General features: G+C 32.7%; 1 long non-coding RNA gene and 1 pseudogene across 1 annotated transcript; one reads left to right on the top strand and one right to left on the bottom strand.

The window, feature by feature from the left end:
- Positions 1-436: 436 nt before the first annotated feature.
- LOC107028229 lies at positions 437-1,021 on the bottom strand. Its single transcript, XR_001457805.2, has 2 exons — positions 861-1,021; positions 437-722 (listed from the first exon to the last, which is right to left on the bottom strand). It is a non-coding gene; the product is annotated as an uncharacterized LOC107028229 (long non-coding RNA).
- A 16,559-nt stretch (positions 1,022-17,580) lies between these two features.
- Positions 17,581-21,533, top strand: LOC107027031 (annotated as a pseudogene).
- Positions 21,534-21,735: the final 202 nt, after the last annotated feature.

Below are 21,735 nucleotides of genomic sequence, written 5' to 3'. Positions count from 1 at the left end.
TTCTTCCATTTCCCAAGCAAGTAACAATTTGTACAAAGACAGTCTTTCTCGCGACTCAGTTACGAAAATACTGGCTTCAGAACTAAATCTGCCTAAAAGACTACATAAAAGCCACAAACTTCAATCTTGAAGCTACCTATTTTAATATGATGACAGGTCTCAATTTTAATGTATTAGTTCAAATCCATTAGCTTAACATGGAACGACAAATGCCACCTTTAAGCTTGAAAAATCTAACAGGATCAATTCAATCATCCAAATTCCAAACAAACTAGTTTTACAATCAAATACACAAAAAAATAAAACATATAACAAAAACTACTCTATATAAAATAAACACCACATTCGCATAACAAATATACATGAATTCACGCAATAATAACCAGAAACAATATACAGGACTTCACGCAAAACATTAAAATTATGGAAAAAAAGGTCAAAACTTTAAATGTAAAATTACCAGAACATCATAACATTGGAAGCTTCCTTAACAAAGTAAAATGCTACCAAAATCAATGTCTATTAACCAAAATACTGAAGATACAAAAATAGACAATGACTAATCTATTTGAATCGTATTAATGTCCTCAAAATCAACGTTAATCTTGCTATGTTGTGGAGGTGTTTCATTGTCAAATATTTATGTACATTCACGAGATTACTTTTACCAACACAAGATACTCCATGAATTAAGATGGAGATTTGTTGAACAAACAGAAAATCTGAAAATATATAAATAATTAATGATTATCTAAACAAATTCGCTTAAAACTCGAAAAAATTGATGGGAAATCCGACACACCATAATTGGTGCTCTTTAAAACAAAATTAAAATAAAATCACTAAATTCACGAGATTACCTTTTCCAAACAAGATATTCCTTCAATTAAAACAGATATTTGTTGAACAAACGGTGATTTGTGTTTCTGGATTTGGTGAGAAAATGAAAAAAAAAAAAACGGAACTGAAAAACGTTAAATGTGGGGGAAGGAAACGTAAAAGGTGGGCAAATGATAATAATTGGTTTTCTTTTACGTTTTTTTAATTGGCTTATATTTTGGTCCAATGTATCACTTTTTGATTGACATACTGACATTTTAGGTAAATATATTAAAACATTATTGTTTTAACTAATTATGTTATGTATTATGACTAATTGCTAATTTGTCCTTATTTGTTTTATCAAGAAATTGTAGCCCACTTGTCCTTATTTGTTTTCTCAAGAAATTGTAGCCCACTTTTGTTTACTGATACAAACATATTTTAAGAAATTATTGTCGCTGAATATAGTGTTTATAGAAACTCTATGAAAATGCGGATTCTTATTTGTTGTATAAGAAATATGTTATACTTCAAATTTTATAATTTTTTGTTAGTTGTGACAATTGATCATTGTTAGTATCTTCTTATGTATCTGCCTATTATACTGAAATACATTCTACTGACATTTTCAATTTTCATATTTGTGCAGACTTGATCTTTTGTTTGTGTACTCATTAATCTTAGCCTAATAGTTAATATATAATTTCAAAATAAATTGTACGTATGTTGTAAAGTTACTTATGCAAATTTTGTTTGCGAAAAATTGACATGTAATCTTTTTTGTTAATTTAATGTGCACTGGTTCTGATTATAAATACATAAAATTTCTTGATAAAACAAATAAACTAAGACCGGAAGAATTTATAACCATTAAAAACAACATATAATTTAACGATATCCATCCTTCCATCTAAATGTTGCTCTTTTGAAATTTTTGCTCATTTTCTTTTGCACTTTTAGTGGTCCAAGTTCTGTACATATAAGTATACTTTTTACTATTCAAGATTAATTGCTTCAAAATGTATAGTTTTAGATATTTTATTTTTTTCTAGGAAAATGCACAAGTATCCCCCGGACTATGACTGAAATCTCAGGACACACCTTAACTAAATTAAGGTTCTATTGTTAGGATCGAATCCACACACACGCACTTGATGAATGAAGAACACAAGAACTTTCGAGAGAGAGAGAGAGAGAGATGAGAGATCTAGAGAGAGAAAGAGAGAAACCAATATTTCGTGGTAACACCTCGTGGGTAAACTTCCATGACGGTGGGGTATATATATTAATAATTCAGAGTATATTTGGTTACAGAGAATAAATGGAGAATAAATAGTACAGCCTAACCCCCGCCCCCTATAACCCCCTGGCAACCTTACCGCGGAGGTTGAACTGCGAGAACATTAATATATGACAGTACATCACATATTAATCAGGCTCCACAACCCAACAATTCTCCCACTTGGAGACTGATTCAGTCATCCAAAAAAATACATTCTAAAAAAAAACTCTTCATCATCAACATCTTTACCGCACCGCAAGATCTGTAGCAACAACTACAGAAGACGAACTGAGGTTTTGCATAACCCCAGTTTCCCAACATCAACACATTTCGTCAACATGTCTGCCGGGTTCTTTGCACCCTCTATCTTTTCCAAGCACCTATCACCATCCTCCACTACCGTGCGAGTGAAATGGTACCGCCTTCTGATGTGTTTTGTATTCGAATGATAGACTTGATTTTTCACCAACTGTATGGCACTCTGGCTATCTGAGTAAAGAATCTTCTCGCTCTGCTTCTTGCCCAATTCCTCCAGATAATCTGCCAGCCATATCATCTCTTTCCCCAACTTCAGCTATTGCCACATACTCAGCTTCAGTAGATGAAAGAGAAACACACTTCTAAAGCCTGGACATCCAACTCACTGCTGTTCCACCTATGGTGTAAATGTACCCGGATGTACTCTTGCTCGAGTCCACATCCCCACCAAGATCAGCATCCACAAAACCCTGTAGAGTCATCTTGCCTTTGCCAAAACAGAGTGAAGTACTGGATGTACCTCTCATATATCCCAGAAGCCACTTCACAGTTTCCCAATGCTCTTTGCCCGGGTTCGCCATGTACCTGCTAACAACTCCCACTGCATGTGCTATATCAGGTCTAGTGCAGACCATAGCATACATCAAACTCCCAACTGCTGAAGCATATGGAACAAGTGCCATATGCTCACGCTCCTCGGCTGTCTTGGGTGACTGCTTCTTTGACAATTTAAAGTGATTTGCCAATGGAGTAGTCCTGGGTTTAGCATCATTAACCCTGAATATGCTCAACACCTTCTCAATGTACAACTCCTGACATAGATTTAAAGTGCAAGCAGATCTATCCCGAGAAATCCTCATCTCTAAAATCTGCTTCGCTGGACCCAAATCTTTAATCTCATATGCTGCAGACAACCTTATCTTCAGATTGTTAATCTCCCTCATACTAGATCCTGCAATCAACATATCATCCACATACAAGAGTAGAAAGACATATGAATCAGTATATTTCTCGAAGTAACAACACGGATCCTTTTCAGCTTTGCAGAATCCACTCTTGGTCATGAAGGAGTCAAACTTCTTGTACCACTGCCTTGGTGCTTGCTTTAGTCCATACAAGCTCCTGGTGAGCTTGCACACCATGTGTTCCTTGCCTGAAACCACAAATTCTTCCAGTTGCTGCATATAGATCTCTTTGTCCAAATCTCCATGTAAAAACGCTGTTTTTACATCCATTTGCTCTAGATGCAAATTCTCCGATGCAACAATACTCAATAGAATTCGAATAGAGGTTAACTTCACAACAGGAGAAAATATCTCAGCATAATCAATACCTTTCCTTTGTGAATATCCTTTAACCACTAAACGAGCCTTGAACCTTCTTTTGCCATCTGGTTCAGTCTTAATTCTGAACACCCACTTGTTCAGCAAAGATCTCTTCACTGCAGGTAACTCAGTCAACACCCATGTGTCGTTCTTCTCAAGTGACCTCATCTCATCATCCATGGCTTGCTCCCACTTGATCGAATCCTCCACCTGTAGGGCCTCATCAAAAAACTCTGGTTCCCCCTCATCAGTCAGAAATAGATAGTGTAATGAAGGTGAATACCTATCTGGTGCCCTGATGGTTCTGGATGATCTCCTTAACACCTGCTCAGGTGTAACTTGTTCCACTTCAGATTCTTCAGTAGGAGTTGGTTGAGTATCTGCTTCAACGTCTCTGGGGTTACTCTTCTCCAATTCAACCTCAACTCCCACTTGCTTTGTAATTTCTAGAGCCTTCTGCTCTATGTCCTTATACAGGACAGACTCATCAAATTTCACGTCACAATGTCTCAGGATCTTTCTATTCTTGTCATCCCAAAACCTGTAACCAAACAAATCAGAATCATAGCCTATGAAGTAACACTTCACAGCCTTGGCATCAAGCTTGTCTCTCTTTTCTGTATCAACATGAACATAAGCAATGCAACCAAAAGTCCTCAAGTGTGAGTACTTGAGCTCTTTTCCTGTCCACACCTCCTCTGGAATCTTGAACCCTGAAGGAACTGATGGTCCCCTGTTGATCAAGTATGCAACTGTGCTCACAACATCCGCCCAAAATGTTTTGGGCAGCCCACAGTGTATCCTCATACTCCTTGCACGCTCATTTATTGTTCTGTTCATCCTCTCAGCAATTCCATTCTGCCTTGCCTTACCAAGAACTATTCTCATCAATCTGATTCCCCCAGTTGCACAGAATGCCTTGAACTCTGATTTGTCATACTCTCCTCCATTATCAGACCTTACAAATTTGATTTTCAAACCGGTCTGATTCTCAACTTCAGCTTTCCACTTCTTGAAAGTTGCAAACACATCTGACTTATGCTTCAAGAAGTAAACCCATACCTTCCTGCTGGAATCATCAATGAAGGTAACATAGAATCTGAATCCTCCAAGTGATGATGCTGGAGATGGTCCCCAAACATCTGTATGGACCATTTCCAACCGCACTTTCTTTGGATCTCTAGGAGTCTTTGTGAAGCTTACTCTTTTCTATTTGCCTATAACACAGCTCTCACAAAGACCCATATCAACAGACTTCAGGCGCTCTAATACTCCTTTTGCAACCAGCATCTTCATTCCTTTAGCACTCATGTGTCCATGTCTGTTGTGCCATAGACATGAACCGGAAGCACCTTCAGAAACAGCGGCCATGTTAATACATCCCGCAATGGTGTACAAGGTTCCAGATTCGGTGCCACGAGCTACTACCATAGCACCTTTCACAATCTTCCACGAACCTTTCCCAAAATCTGCTACATATCCCGTGCTATCCAACTGACCAACAGAGATCAGATTTTTCTTGAGCCCAGGAATATATCTGACATCCTCCAATGTCCACTGGTTTCCCGAGGGGGACTTTATGCAAACATTCACCCTTTCCTTCAATCTCTAAAGCTTTATTGTCAGCAAGATACACCTTTCCAAAATTTCCAGATTTGAAATTTTGGAACAACTCATTGCTTGAAGACGAACGGAAAGATGCACCAGAATCCAAAATCCATGATTCAACCGGGCTGTTCACACTAAGGATTAGAGCATCCCCAATGTCCTCTGCTGAATTTACAGAATCATTGTCATCTCCAGATTTCTGATTCTGTTTCTTTTTTGGCTTTGTACAGTTCATCCAAAACTGCCCTTTTTCTCCACAGTTCCAACAAGTCACGTTTGATCTGTTTGGATATTTTCCTCGATTCTTTGATTTTGATCGACCATGTTGATTTTGGCATTTTGTCTTACTTCTCCCCCTTCGGTCAACGCTGAGAGCACTGCCCGATGAATCTTCCTCTTCTCGTTTGAGAATACTTTCGCTAAGAACAACATCACGGATTTCATCAAACTTCAGTTTCTCAGATCCACAGAAACTGCTAATCGCAGCAACAACAGTATCCCAAGACTCGGGCAGAGATGACATCAAATCAACGCCTTAATTTCATCTTTGAAATTAATATCCACAGAATTGAGTTGACTCACAATCATATTGAACTCATTTATATGATGAGAAACGGATCTTTTCTCAGACATCTGTAAATTGAACAATCTACGCATCAAATATACCTTGTTCATCGCCGATGGTTTTTCATACATGTTTGACAGTGCCTTCAACAGATCGGACGTAGTCTTCTCCTTCACGATGTTGAACGCCACATTTATTGACAAAGTCAACCGGGTCAACCCTAGAGCCTGACGATCCTTGAGTTTCCACTGCTCCTCCGTCATGGATTCCGGCTTCACCCCGGTCAACGGTTCGTGGAGATCTTTCTGGTACAGATAATCTTTGATCTGCATCTTCTAAAAACTGAAATTGGATCCATCAAACTTCTCGATTCCAAGCTTTGAACTATCCATCTTCAGTGATCGTGTTGAATCTCCTTGGATCTGATACCAGTTGTTAGGATCGAATTCACACACACTCACTTGATGAATGAAGAACACAAGAACTTTTGAGAGAGAGAGAGATGAGAGATCTAGAGAGAGAAAGAGAGAAACTAATATTTCGTGGTAACACCTCGTGGGTAAACTTCCACGGCGGTGGGGTATATATATTAATAATTCAGAGTATATTTGGTTACAGAGAATAAATGGAGAATAAATAGTACAGCCTAACACCTATTACCTCCATTAATAATTCAGAGTATATTTGGTTACAGAGAACATTAATATATGACAGTACATCAGATATTAATCAGGCTCCACAACCTAACACCTTTTACCTCCTGAACTAATTTTTTTCGTAATTTTGTGCACCTTTTTGGCTTATGTGGCATCCAAATATTTTCCACGCGCCTCAATTGCATGGGGTCATGGAGTGTGCCACGTAAGACAAAAAGTATATATAATTACAAAAAAAATATTAGTTCGGGGGGTAATAGGACCTTAGTTTAGTTAAGGTGTGTATCTGAAATTTCGATCATAGTCTAGGGGGTACTTGCGGATTCTCCCTTTTATCTATAATATTATCCATATAATTAATTTATTTGTTCTGTTAATTAGGCTTCTCATTATTTTGAGTCATTCATATACCCTTTTCCTTTCCGTCATGTTGACTATTCCTAAGTTAATCAAAATATATTTATTCTATTATAACCAGATTATGTACCTGGTTTAAATAAACATTCGTAATAACATTCACATTTTTGAAATATCCATTTGGTATAAAAAAATTGGCCAATTTATTCAAAATGTTCGATGTATTGCAAACATGAATTGTTTGAAGCCAATTATCTTCTTAAAAAGTTCAACGTATTGCAAACGTGAATTGATTCGAGCGAATTATACATGAAATACTTGAAACATCGAGAGAATTTCATAGCTGAAACTTTTGGATTGTTTAGAGGTAATTTTGAGTTGATCGATATTGAATTGTCAATGTATACTTCATGTATATAATCAATGTATACTTTAAGCTATATTCAGTTTTTTATTGTATCACAATATATAGTCATTGTACACTATATTATAGAGTTGGTGTATACTTTCCATGAATTTTGACAAGTTATATTGTATAGTGAGTGTATATTTCATATAACTTTGTGTATATTTATTGTAAACTAATTATTTTATGGTATATATTTAAAATTATACCAAAAATATTCAAATCAAATAAGTCTAGTCTAAATCTGCATAATGTCAGATGAATGATGTTGGCTAAAGGTTACACATTCAATAACTTAAAAAAAAACCCCTAAATTGCCAACAAATTTTATTAGCAACTTAAGTTGCGTAGTGTTCTACTAATAAATTATCAACATATTTCTAATTGACTTATATTATAAAACTTAACAACGAAATTCTAACAAATTACCAACCAAAATTTTACTAAGTATTTCAATTGGTTAATACGGCGGAAAAAAATGGCGCCAAATTTAGCAACGTTCTATCACTGGATTACCAACTGAAATATTACTAACTTACATCTTTTTGTTGATGATATTACCCAACGAAGTATATATCGGTTGGTAAATATGATAAAAAAATTGTTTATATAATTTATTAACATATTACCAATGAATTACTAACCAAATATTTACCAATGACTAGATTGTGTTGTTAAATTTACCAACCAAATATAAATATGTTGGTAAATTCGTAACGAAATATAATTTGTTGGTAAACTTGCCAACTAATATCCAATTAGTTGAAAATTTTGCCGAAGAATAAAGATTGTTGTTAGTAAATTACTAACATCATTAAAATAGTTGGTAATATACCAAAGGATCATTAATTCATTAGTAAAATTACCAACATATTGATTATTAGTTGGTAATATTACATATGAATGTTTAGTTGAATAGTAACTGTTAGCAAATGTGATAAAATTTATTGGTAAATTATTAATTACTAACTTATATTTTAATAGTTGATAAATTTATCAATGAAGTTAAATTTTTTGGTAAATAAGCGTCTAATGTTGACGCTTTCATATTTAGTTTGAGTTGTTATGCGTTTTAGCTTTTAAATTTTAGTCAAAACTTGCCTTTGGTCAATATTTTTTGTGAATGTGCTAAGATTAAATCTATGTCGGTGCCATTAGTTTCGAAAGATCATTTTTCATCTAACTGGAAGGTTAGTTCAAGTTTTGAGGTTTTCATTTTTGGTTGTGCCGCTAGGTGTTCTAAATCTAATTATGTTTTTGGCCAAAATATGACTTTGGTCAATATTTTTGTGAACGTGCTTTGATGAAAATTTCGTCAGCGTAATTAACTCTAAAGGTCATTTTTTTATCTAATAGGATGGTTGGATCGGATATTGAGACTTTCCTTTTTATTGTGTGCCATTAGGTGTTTTAACTTATAAATTTTGGCCAAAATTTATTTCGATCAATATACTTAATAAACGTGTTCAAATTAAAATTTTGTTAGCGCAGTTAAATTCGAAAGGTCATTTTTGATGTAATAGGATACGTGGTTCGGATTTTGAGGCTTCCGTTTTTAGTTTGTGTCGTTAGACATTTTATCTTTTAAGTTTTGACCAAAATTTTACTTTAATCAATATTTTTGGTAATCATGCTCGAATCGAAATTTTGTCACCACGTTTCCCATACAAGTTCAGTTTAATCTCATAGAATGATTGGTTCGGGTTTTGAGACTTTTATTTCAGTTTGTATCGTTAAACGTTTTAACTTTTGGCTAAAATTTGAATTTGATCAATTTTTTAGTAACATGCTTAAATTTATATTTCATCAACGCAGTTAGCTCCGGAAGGTCATTTTTCATCTTATAGGAAGGTTGGTTTGGATTTTGAGATTTTAATATTCAGTTTATACCTTAGGTGTTTTAACTTTTGGCCAAAATTTAACTTCGCTTAACAATTTTTGTGAACGTGCTCTAATGAGAATTTTGTCAGCGATATAAGCTTTCAGATGTCATTTTTATATCTAATAGGATGGTTGGTTCAGGTTTTGAGGCTTCCATTTTCAGTTTGTGTTATTACGCGTTTTAACTTTTAAGTTTTGGCCAACAATTTATTTTGATGAATATTTTTTATAAACGTGCTCAAATTAAATTTTTGATATAATTATATGTATCATATTGAGAATAACTTAACTTGTTATCATAGATTTTGCATTGTTTCATTCAAATATGATTTCTAAAATTGATATTAATATTTTTTGATTTATATTTATGCTTTTAGATTTTTAAATGCAATAAATTAATAAATATTTTACTATTGAATAATTATTTAGTTAATAATATTTTGAATATATTGTCAATCAATTACTAACTTAAAATTGAACAAGAATGATATATTACCAACAAACTACAATAAATTAGAAAAATAAATAATCATACTAACGTATTTAAAATTTATTATCAATAAGGGTTGTGCTGTAGTGGTATGTACTCTTCATTCTTAATCAAGAGGTCTTGGGTTCGATTCCCCTTGGGTACGGAGTTTCGTTTGTTAGAGAGCGCTATGCTTTACTCCTAATGGACAACCTGACATGAATTCGGATATTGTTGGGTTCCGATGTGGGTGTTGAATAATGAAGAAAAAAATTTACTAACTTCTTGTCAATTTGTTAGTAAAGGTACTAATGATATACTAACTAAAAATAAGTTGGTGAATTTACCGACGGAAATTTCAAGGCCATGTTTCAAATTTTTGTAACAACATTTTTGGTGTTTACCAACTGATTTTTGATTGGTAAGTTTACCAACAAATTAAAATCGATTGGTAATACTTAGTGACAAGATTTTTAGCAACGAATTAACTTTAGTTGACATTTAGTTGGTAACTCAATTTCCCAATCAATTTGTTCAATTTACCAACGATTTTTTTGTTGGTAATTGAAATTCCTTTTGTAGTGAATTTAAGTTTTGTATTTATCTTAAAAATTTCTCAAACTGTAAAGTTGTTATCTCAAATCTTAATACCTTGTTAAATTAGAAGGAAAAAATCTCATAAATAATGTATTTAGGACTTTAAATTAAAATACATGAATATAATATATTTTATCTACAACATAACAGATATAGATGCTTACATCTTTTAAACTGAGATATCGAGACTTGCGCTAGTATTTTGAGGGGAAAAATTAATTAATTCTTTTTTAGGAAAAAAAGATTGAAAGATATCCAAACTTTAACAGAAATTGTTGTTACTCTTCTGTATTATTTAATAGTGTATTTTAAAGGTATATATGTGTTCACGTGGACATCATATATATTGCATCATTTTAAATAGTAATGTGTCCACATGGGTACGTATATACCTTCAAAATAGACTTTTAAAAGTACAGGGGGTAAAAGGTCTTTCATTAAGTTTGGTATCATATCACAGTTTCGATTAAAGTTGAAGTATTTTTTAGACCCTTTTTTTTTTTTTTTAATTTGTAGATCTTTTATCAATAATAGTTACCCCACAATGGTGCACCCAGGTTTTTAACAAATTTAAGATATAAAAAATTAATAAACAAATAAAACAAATATTGATTAATTAAAATACATTATTAGAATTCTATTTTATGAGTTTTCATTTCTTAAAAATATTCATAATACTATCATCAGAAATAGTATTAAATATTATTTTCTCTACATGAGGTACACCACAATTATTTATGAGATCATTATCCATTCGATCTCTTAATTTACTCATGATCAACTTCACTGTCGAGAAAACTCTTTCAATTGTAGCAGTAGCAACCGACAGAAGGAACACAAAATTTATAAGGCGAAATACAAGAGGATATTTTAAATGTTTCTTACCTTAACTAGCTTTTCAGAAAGATCACCAATTTTAGATTGGACAACTTTTTATTAACAATCAGACACATCATTTATATATTTTCACCAAAATCATCAGAATAGGATTCAGTCATTCTCAATATGTTCTTGATGTCCAAACCAGAGAATGAGCTAAGTCAACTAAATTCAAGTAAGCAAATCCATTAAGCAAATTTGTTCTAACCTCATTAAACGATGATTGAATTCTTGAAGCTATCAATCAATTATCTTAACAAATATTTTCATACAATAGTGATGTGAGATAGTATACTCAGCAACATAACGTCAAGATATTTCAAAATTAATATACTCATCAAAATTAAGTATCAAGTATCAAACTTGACACAAAATGCAAACACATTCTCGACAAGTGAATCTCATCCTTCATGGAACAATCAGTACGTTTTGTAGTTAAAGTTCAAGAAAAAATTTGTTTGTAAAGTGAAAAGATCAATTTATGGCTTCAAGGAATCTTTAAGACAGCGACACATGAGATGTCATAAAGAGGTGGTGTCCTTTTAATTCACCTTCATCGATGAATACGATTGCATCTATGTAAAAAAGTTAGATGATATCTTATTAGCTACAAATAATTTGAAGTATGTGAAAACTGTCAAGTCATGGCTTTCAAAATCATTTGATACGAAAGATATGGGTGAAGTAGACTATATATTGGGTGTTAAGATCCAAAGAGATTTTTTCAAGAAATTTTTGAGTTTATCTCAAGAAACTTGTATAAAGAAGATATTGAAACGTTTTCGAATGAATAACTGCAAATTCATGGATAAACCTAGCAAAGGGTGAAACTTTAAGCCTTGAAATGTGTCCTAAGACTTAAAAAGAAAAGGAAGACATGTCTCGAGTCTCTTATTCTAGTGTTTTCGGGGGTTCAATATATGCTATGATGTGTACTCGCCCGGATATTTATTATGTCGTGAGTCTAGTTAGCAGGTATCAATCCAATCCTCGAAGATATTATTGGAAACAGTAAAGAGAATATTCTGATACCTAAAGGAAACTGTTAATTATACATTGTGTTATAGTGGATCTGATTTACTCATAAGAGAATATACAAATGTTGATTAGGCTAATGACCAGAATGATAGAAGATCAAAATCTGATTATACTTTTTTACTAAATGGCGGTGCTATTTCATGGAAAAGTAAGAAACGAACTTGCACAACTCTTTCAACAATGGAATCTGAATTCATGGCTTATGCATCTGCAATACAAGAAGTTGTTTGGTCAAAGGGATTCTTTGAGTATTGCAAAAAATTCTAAGGATCCCATGATTCTATATTGTAATAGTCAAGCGACTATCGCATACACGAAGGATCCAAATTGTAATAGCAAGATCAAACATATTGACATCAAATATAAATTTGTAAGAGACGTAGTAACAAGTGGATAAATAACTTTGCGATACATTCATACACGTGAAATGATAGATAATCCTTTTACAAAGGTTATCTCTAGAGACTTGTTTGAAAAACATGTTAACCCTCAAGATTTAGGATTTGATAATATTTCAGTATTGTAAAATAAATTGATTTTTATATTTTCTCTTTTAGGTAATACTATTATATTTATATTCAAACATAATATGCATGTGATATTTTGTAAGAAATAAAGTGTATCGAACAAGTCGAGAGATTGGCTTTCTACGTCGAGGAACGTGAAGAGATGAGTTTCACAACCATATTATGATTTGTTTTATGAGTCAGAAAAGAATTTATCTAAGAGAAAAACTAGGGTTAAACATTTGGAGGTGTTTAGACGAAGGTCTGTACGATGATGAATAATCAAAAGAATGAGACACATACACTAATATGAGGTGTAAGCATTGTAGCACGTATTTCATACCACGTGTGTCAAGCGATCAACGGGTCAATGAAAGAATGATTCTGTCACGATTGGAGAGCACCTCCTAAACCTAACCGGCGTCTTCGTCCTCGAAGAGGATTTAGACTAGCCCTTATTATACATCATTGCATATCATAGGTAGAGAAAAATGCGAAAAATTAAAAACTTATACTTAGACTTCTCGTTTATCATATNTCTCATTCTCGCACATAATACTTGTAGATTTTTTTTGAAAAATCTTAAGTTTCTCAATTTTATAATATATTACTTGTGAAACGTATATTCTCAACAAATTTCGTAGCTAAAGTTAGTGTCATTTTGCACTAAATTCGTTCCCACGAAATTATCTAGGAAATTTATCTGCAGGAATAATATCTCTAGGTAAATCCCCAGGTACATGGACCAAAAAAATTCCTTTTTAATTTATAGAAAAATTCCATATTGTCTGAAAATTATTTTTAGGGATTTACCAAGACATTTTATTACCTTGGAAAATAATTGGGGATTTATCTATGCATTTTATTCTATTAGATGGTTGATTTCTTTTTCATTTACTTATTATTTTTTATGATAATAAGACCAATTAATTAAAACAATTAAAAATCTGTTATAAACAATTTGTATATAGTGAATGTCTAATTATGTGGAGTCCTTTTAGGATATGGTTAGGAATCCTACTTGGGGACAAAATTAAGTTTTCCCTATAAATAAAGGGTTTTCCTTCATTGTAAAGAAGATTGATGAATCCCGAATATACTTCAAGAGAAATAGGAATTCTTTTCTCTTCTCCCTACTTTCTTCTTCTTCTAAATTTATATAGTTTCATGACACGTTATCAACACGATTATTCTATTCTGAATGAATGATGAAGAAGACGGGAAAAGTGTAAAAGAGATCTTGCATAAGTTATGCAATAAGGTTCTTATATCTTCAAGGTATGATTTATCTTTATGTTATAATTATTTATGTAATATATCTGGAGGTACCATCTAAAGTAAGTACTTAAAGAGACTTGTCGACTTTCTATACGTTTAATTTTAATCGACTGGGAAGAGAATTCCTTAATTTATTTTAATAATTAAATAAGCACAATTTAGTGAAAGGAATGTTTTCAACCTTTATATGAGGTGTATGATCTATTAAGCTATATATATTTACTACTAATGTTGATTATAATAAATCAATAATCTCAATTTTGTGTGTAATTATAATGTACGATCATATTAATGATCATCAAAAGTGATAAAATTACAATTATTTTGAAGGCTTGAGGTTGAGCCTCATTATGGGTAAGACGATAGATTTAAGTTTTATCGCACCAAAAGAATAAGACGATGGATTTATGTCCAATCGCAAAAAGAGGATATGACATTGGGTTAAAGTTCTGATACACCATGATGATAAGATATTGGGTTCAAGATCCATCGATTTATGACCTAAGACACTTTTATATGGATAAGACATTGAATGTGAGTCTCAATTCACCATATTGATGATATAATAGTGACTAAAGAAAAACTAATGTGTTTTGATGAGAAGTAATGAAATTTACTGAATTTGCTCAATTACGTAAAGTGAATGTGGTTGTAGTGCATAATATGTCTGAAAGAAGACAAGTGATTGAATAATGCACATAGATATGGAATGAGGTACTAAAGCTATCATTATTTGATATGCTCACATATTTGTGTTTCATTCATGAAGAATGAGAACTTTTGATAAATGCTAAAAATATAGATCCATTCTTTAAAGGGAATGAGGTGTAAGCCCCACCATGCTAGGTATGAGAAAGATTGCGACCTTTGGTTAACGATGTGGTATCATCAAGAATGTCTCTAAGAAGACATGTATAATAGAAACGTTTCATGCTTTATCTTCAGGCTTGTATTGGACATGAATTAGTTCAATTGAGGCACATTCTATGATAAATAAGAAGTTTTTTTAATTTCAATACTTTCTTAATTTGGCATAATTGTCTAAGACATCATTAGTCTATAATGTTTAGACGAATTATGGAAATTAAAAAAAACATCCATTGAAGAACCTAAAAATTCTTTTAAATGGTTAGTTTTCTTGTATTGAATGTTAGCAAGACAAGCTAATTCTGAGACCATCATAAACGAAAGTTGAGATTGTATTCTCTGTGTTCTAGGAACGTATATAAATATTTGTGGACCTAGTCATCCACCTAGTAGATTGTTTAGATATTTAATGGTCCTAATAAATGTTTCTTCTATATGGTCTCATGTGTGCCTATTATTATCTCGCAACTTGATGTTTGCAAAAAATGCTGGCACAAATTATTATGTTATATGCACAATTTTCTTCAGATTAGTTCATTAAATGATATGATCACGACTCACCTAAAGGGTGAAGTAATTGATAAGAAATAAATCTGAAAATTACTCTTGGATTAACAATATTGAAATTTACTCATATAATAGTAAATCAGAAATTTACCAAAGCAAAAGGTACATGATGTAGTAAACTTGGAGTTTACGAGTACTAACAATTTTATTAGTTGGCATGAATAATTTGGTCATCCCAAAGATGTGCATACTGAGTAATGGACATACATTGAAAAACTAGAAGATTCTTCAAGAATTCTTTACGTTGCTTGTTCTCGTGATAAAGTTGATTGGATCAATTAAAGTTGGGACTAAATCCCTAAATTCTGAAAAGTATAAAAGGTGAATATGGGCCCGTTCACCTATCATTTGATATGATAAAAAGAGGCATCTATAAGATAATCACATGTGCGTTTGTTGTCAACATGTAGTTTGACATTCACAAAATTGTTTGTGCAAAAATAATTGAGTTAAGAGCACAATTTCAAAATATGTAATCAAGACAATTTATCTTGATAATATTGATAAATACTCAAGATGATGTGACACTAAATGTCTCAAATAGTAAAATCATTGTTTATGAAAATAAAGCTTCTTATGTTGATATGAAATCTGATATTGCATACAAAAGTAATTGTACGTATCAAACTAATAAATTATGATTAGATTTTCTTTAAATTAATTTATGGTTAGGGACCAAATATTTTTCATCTGATTATTTTGGTATGTAGTATATAATCAATGAGTATACAATGATGCACAAAGATAGATTCTCCAAATGATTGAGATATATGTAAGTTTGTCTAACATAAGGGGGAGACTAGAAGCAACAGAAGAGTTGTAAATACTCCTATTAAATGTACCTTAAGGATAGAGTCTACGACATGCATGAAGCATGATAGACTAATCAATTCTAATAAAATAATTCTTGAAAAAGGGAGGAGGATCAAAGCATCAAAATGATCATACTAAGGAGACAATGTGCTCTTGAAGAGCCTACGACAACACTTTATGGAACCTCATCAGAGGGGTAGCAACCTAAAAATAATAAAGTGATGAGATCTCAATAAGTTATATCGTATTGTGAATCAATGCAAAATGATATATCATTGACGATATCTTTGATACAATAGCGCGCAATATTGTAAAGGATTATGAGGATATAAATTCTACGTCTATTAAAGCATGGTGGTGTAGAAATAGTTATCAAGTGAAAAGTGGAATGGTGCATCTTGGTAAGCGTAAAGCTTATTTGACTTGCAATCTAGACACTAGAAGATGTCATACATCTAATAGTGAATGTTGTCACTTGACAAAACTAATATGAAAAATATCCAATGAGTTCGAAATCTAACATATACAAGGTTTTAGAAAACTTGTTTATCATCCTCATAAGAATTAAATAGATTCAAAATGCATAGAGCATATACAAGTATTGTTATGCAAGTTGATAACTATAATTGAAACTCTTAAAGAGTTTTCAAAAGGCAATAGATTATTTGCTTAAATGAAGTAGTAGTAAGGAACTTGCAGAAATCTTTGATCCTGAAGGGAAGATTCACAAAAGAAGATAGAAGAAATCATATTTCATCAAGGTTTTTCTACACTCATGAGCTCCCAAGAATGGTGATATCAACATGCAACATGTTTGTTCAAGTAATACTATAATTGATTTATCAACCAAGTCTCTACCAACTACAACTTTCAAGAAGATGATGCTCAAGCTTTGAAAACGAAGATCCAAGTCTCTGGATTGATGTTCTCATGAGGGGGGGTTAATACATGATGTACTCTTTTTTTGCTCACAAGGTTTTGTCCCATTGGGTTTTCCTTGTAAGGTTTTTAATGAGGCATCCATAATGCGTATTATTATATATGTGTACTCTTTTTCCTTCTCTAGATCTTTTTTCCACTGGATTTTATCTAATAAGATTTTAACGAGGCACATAATCTACCGACATACAAGGGGGAGTGCTATAAACAATTTGTATTATAGTGAATGTCTAATTATGTGAGTCCTTTTAGGATATGGTTAGCAATCCTACTTGGGGACAAAGTTAAGTTTTCCCTATAAATAAAGGGTTTTCCTTCATTGTAAAGAAGATCGATAAATCCTGAATATACTTCAAGAGAAATAAGAAGTCTTTTCTTTTCTCCCTACTTTATTCTTCTTCTAAATTTATATAGTTTCATAACAAAATCATTAAAGTATATATATATCTTTTGGATAGTAAGACCAATTAAAAACACTTTAACTTTAGGAAAGTAATTGGGATTTATCTAGACTTCTTTCACGTTTTCCTAATCTCTTAAGCTCATACCTAGACCCATTTTCCTTCACTCCAAAACTCACATGTAGAAGCAGAGATGAAATCAATAGAAGAATTAAGTGTAGATTAAGCTCGAAGATCATCCAAAGCTCCAAGCTCAAAGCTCTCCAAGTGAACCTCACGCCTCTCTCCAAGCAGATATTTTTGAAGTAAAGGAGTATAATCGAGAAGGTTTGCTTGCCAATCTACCCAAAAATTGAGGTTAATATGCATATTTCAAGATATGTGAGGTTAATGTGCAAATTTTCATTTACTGATCAGTTTGAATGAAGATTGAGTGATTTTTTTTGTAAATCTCAAGCTCTATGAGGTCAATAATTGTTGCGATCTTAAGTTTAGATCATTTTTTCTTTTTCATTAGCTATATTTCTTATTAGCTGCTTGTGTTGTTGTTAGATTCTGTTTATAATGGCGGTGTTTTGATCTTCTGTGCGTACCTTGAGTAATCGTCAAACAGATTGCTACAACCCATGCCCATACATACAAATAGTGGTTGGTGGGTAAACTTGCCACAAATATTGAAGAAGATGAGTGTATGTCCTTATTATGTTTCTTCTCTGTAGCTTGTTGAAGTTTAATATCCTACAAATGGTGTATGTTCTAGACTCTTCGAATTGTTTTCCTCTTCAATTTTTTCTGAGTTGATGTGAGTTTCTGTTTTAATATGTGGATGTGAGTTCTTTTGCTTTAAATCTTGTATGAATTCATGTAATTTCATATGTAATTCATAGTAGCAGTTTACATGTAAGGGATTATTGTTGCTTCTTACTGAATATCTAGGAATTAGTCACTTGTTTATGATGAGTGACTTGGTTTAACTAAAAGCGTTTTAGGTTATCTCTGAGGTACAAAAAGTTGATATGCAGGGGAAAGGAAAAAAATTTGATATAGGATATTTGATGCCATTCCAAGTCTTATAGTAGTAATCTGCTCTATCAACTACTTTATTAAGTTATTCCAAAAATAGTTTTACCATTTTCTAAGTAGATTTAAGTGTTATTATAGTTTTCTTAGAGATGTATATAGTGAGTTATTATAAGTCTATTAAGAGGAAGACACAAAAGGAAAATTCAAGATAAACTAGTTTTCACAAATCCGTGAAACCGCGATGTCCAGGAATGTAATAGCCAAAATCCTGGACGATTCCACGTAAATGAAGGAAAGGAGTAACTAAAATGTACGCAGATAACATTCAGTTTCCATTAGAAGTTGTACAGACCTTGATCATAAAGGTTCTATTGAAACCACTAGAAAAACATCCCCCAAACAGAGCGATTATGGATGCAAATAAACCTAAGCATAAAGCAAGCCATTTCACAGGAAGTTTCGATATCTCATTTATAGGGAACTGTAAGATTTCACTAAATGATAATGAGTATGTAAGTTTTGTAAGCAACAGAGCAATTTCAAGTAAAATGTAGAGTTCTGAGTAAGTTAACGACATTTGTTAGTGCTAGACGAGGGACTATCAGTACAATTTTGCAGAATTGTGTTTTCACAAAACTAATGTTGACAAGAGTTGAGCTTGAAAAAAGCAGTAAGGATTCATATAACTGATCCCAACTTGTTAGACACTGAGACATAATTGTTGTTGTTGTGTTTCTACAAAATTCAGTACCAGCTTGTTAACATATTAGATACAGCTACATCTCAATCCCAAGCAAGTTGGAAACAATAGATAATATAAAAACGAAATATTTCATCAAACTTAAAAATTTAGAAAGTAACAAAAACCTCATATCCTTAGTCAAAAGAACTTTCAAAACAGTTGCGGAGGATTCATTCTTTTCCAGTTACCATTAGGATGATCTATACCATGAGTGTTGAGGCTGAAAGAATAGTTTTATACTTTTAATTCGCGTATAACTTTTGTTAATATACATCCTAGAAAAGCAAGATCATAGTTTACACATATTAGCAATAAAAATCCTGGATGCAGATTCACCGATTGAGTCAAACCAGCTATAGAATAGTATTCAAATTGGGAGCATGTACGTTATATTTAAGTTCTATTTCTCAGGTAGTTCATTTTTTCAGGAAATTGTGTGTTTCTTTCTTTTGTCCTTGTTCTTGTATTGCTATGTGTATATTTTTAGGCTCATGTGGCTGATCAGCAAATTTCGCCAACCATCGTTGACCCATACATTGTCTAATTTTTCTTATTTATGTGTTTAAAAATAAATCTATTTTTTGGTTTAGAGAATGAAAATTCCCGAGCATAGAAAATGGATGGTAAGTAGACTTAATCCTGGTCGAGCAGGGTATACTGATGAATTTATAAGTGGCATGGATGAGTTTATTAAATTTTCTTGTTGTCAACAGAAGTATTTGTCTTGAAAAGTTATAAGGTGTCCTTGTAAGCGTTGTAAAAATATGAAGCACCTGACACCCGATGAAGTTAATTTGCATATTCTTCAAAAAGGGTTCACAGTAGGATATTAGTATTGGACGTCACATGGAGAGGAGGCACCTTCAGTTAATTTGAATAAACATATCTATTCAGGTGCTTCAGGTAGTCATCAAGGATGTGACTTTGAAATGGCCTCAAGCAGTCAATGTAAAATTCAAGAAAACAATGTTGAACACGTAAATAGATATGAAGATATGGTTTATGAGCTGCTGGTATAGAATTTAAACATCTAGTTGAACTCAATGTAGAGAGTCTCCGAATTTGGGTGCTACAAGATTTTACAAAATGCTGAATTCAACTTAGAATCCCTTATGGCATATTCAATGAAATCTCACAAAGTGAGACGTGACTAAGGTTGTTCCTGGAATCTGTGTGGTGTATCAACTTTATTCATTCATAATTCTGGCCAGGTTTGAACGTCTTTATAGGTTTTTTTTGGTGGTCCTGGAATCTGTGTGGTGTATCAAGCTGGAATCATGGTCCAACATTTTGGTGCTGCTTGCTAGTAATCCTTCCTTACATAAATAACTTTGTCAAGAGACACATAACTAAATAAATGACTAGCTCCTGCCAATTCTCTGGCACACATTAGCAGCTGTTAAACATAACCATGCTCCTTATCCGGAGATAAACCAAGTCAAACAAATGACATGATGAATAGCGAGTTGTCATCCTAAGATCTTATGTAGTCATATTTTATTTATTAATATCAATGTTGATAAGTATATTGCTTTTGATGGTTTCTAGTTAATAGTGAGATCTAGATATAAAATTGTCTCATATAACTTGTTTTGATGCAGAATACGTTTGAAAGAAAGAAACAAGAATTATTAGCTTCTCAAAGTGCATCAGCTGCGGAAGGAGAAACTAACATAGCTGGTCAACCTTCTCAATTAACACAAATGATTATCTGGGTGCAATCTGTTGGTGGAAGGAAAAAAAGAAGAGTTAAAGGTCTTGGCTCGCTGGGTCGATCTGTAAAGGCATCTTCCAAAACAATCAACATCATCTTTATCAAGGGAAATCGATGAGATGATTAAAGCTCAGGTAAATGCTTCCAATGTTGACTTATATGCTCAATTGCAGAAAGAGAGTCACAAAATAAGAGGATGAGGAGGGAACTGGACTTATTTAAGAAGCACGTATACAACACATCATCTTCAAATGAGCAATAATCTCAAGAAGACAATCAAGCTTATGAGGATGAAAGTGGTGATGACTCTGATAGCGTGAATGATAGTGGTTCTGCCCATGACTCTGATAGCGTGAATGAAAGTGAGGATTGAGATAGTTGATAGTGCTATTTAGGATTCAAATTTTAGTTGTATTTTGTTTTTGTCCGTTTGAATCATAAACTATTGATCCTGCGGGTTTCTTTTCATACAAATTATAAATTATGAATTAAGTTTTTTGTTGAATGAAAGTGATATAACATGAGTTATATTTTTTGTTAGTTCTTGTGGGTTTCTTTTCATAGGAATTATCTTGAGCAATATTTTCATATATATATATCTACAGGAAATTTCCATTTGTTTCACAAAATTTTATCTCCAAACACCTACAGATTTACTTAGGAATCTTCGTAGCGATTTGCTTGTGAAATATTTCCATGAAAATCCCCAAGAAATTTTGTTTTCATAAGAAATTTTGGTAAA

Source organism: Solanum pennellii, chromosome 8 (genome assembly GCF_001406875.1).
Source record: "Solanum pennellii chromosome 8, SPENNV200".
Classification (NCBI taxonomy): Eukaryota; Viridiplantae; Streptophyta; class Magnoliopsida; order Solanales; family Solanaceae; genus Solanum; species Solanum pennellii.
The sequence above is the reverse complement of the archived record's forward strand: the minus strand, read 5'-3'. Positions and strand labels throughout refer to the sequence as shown.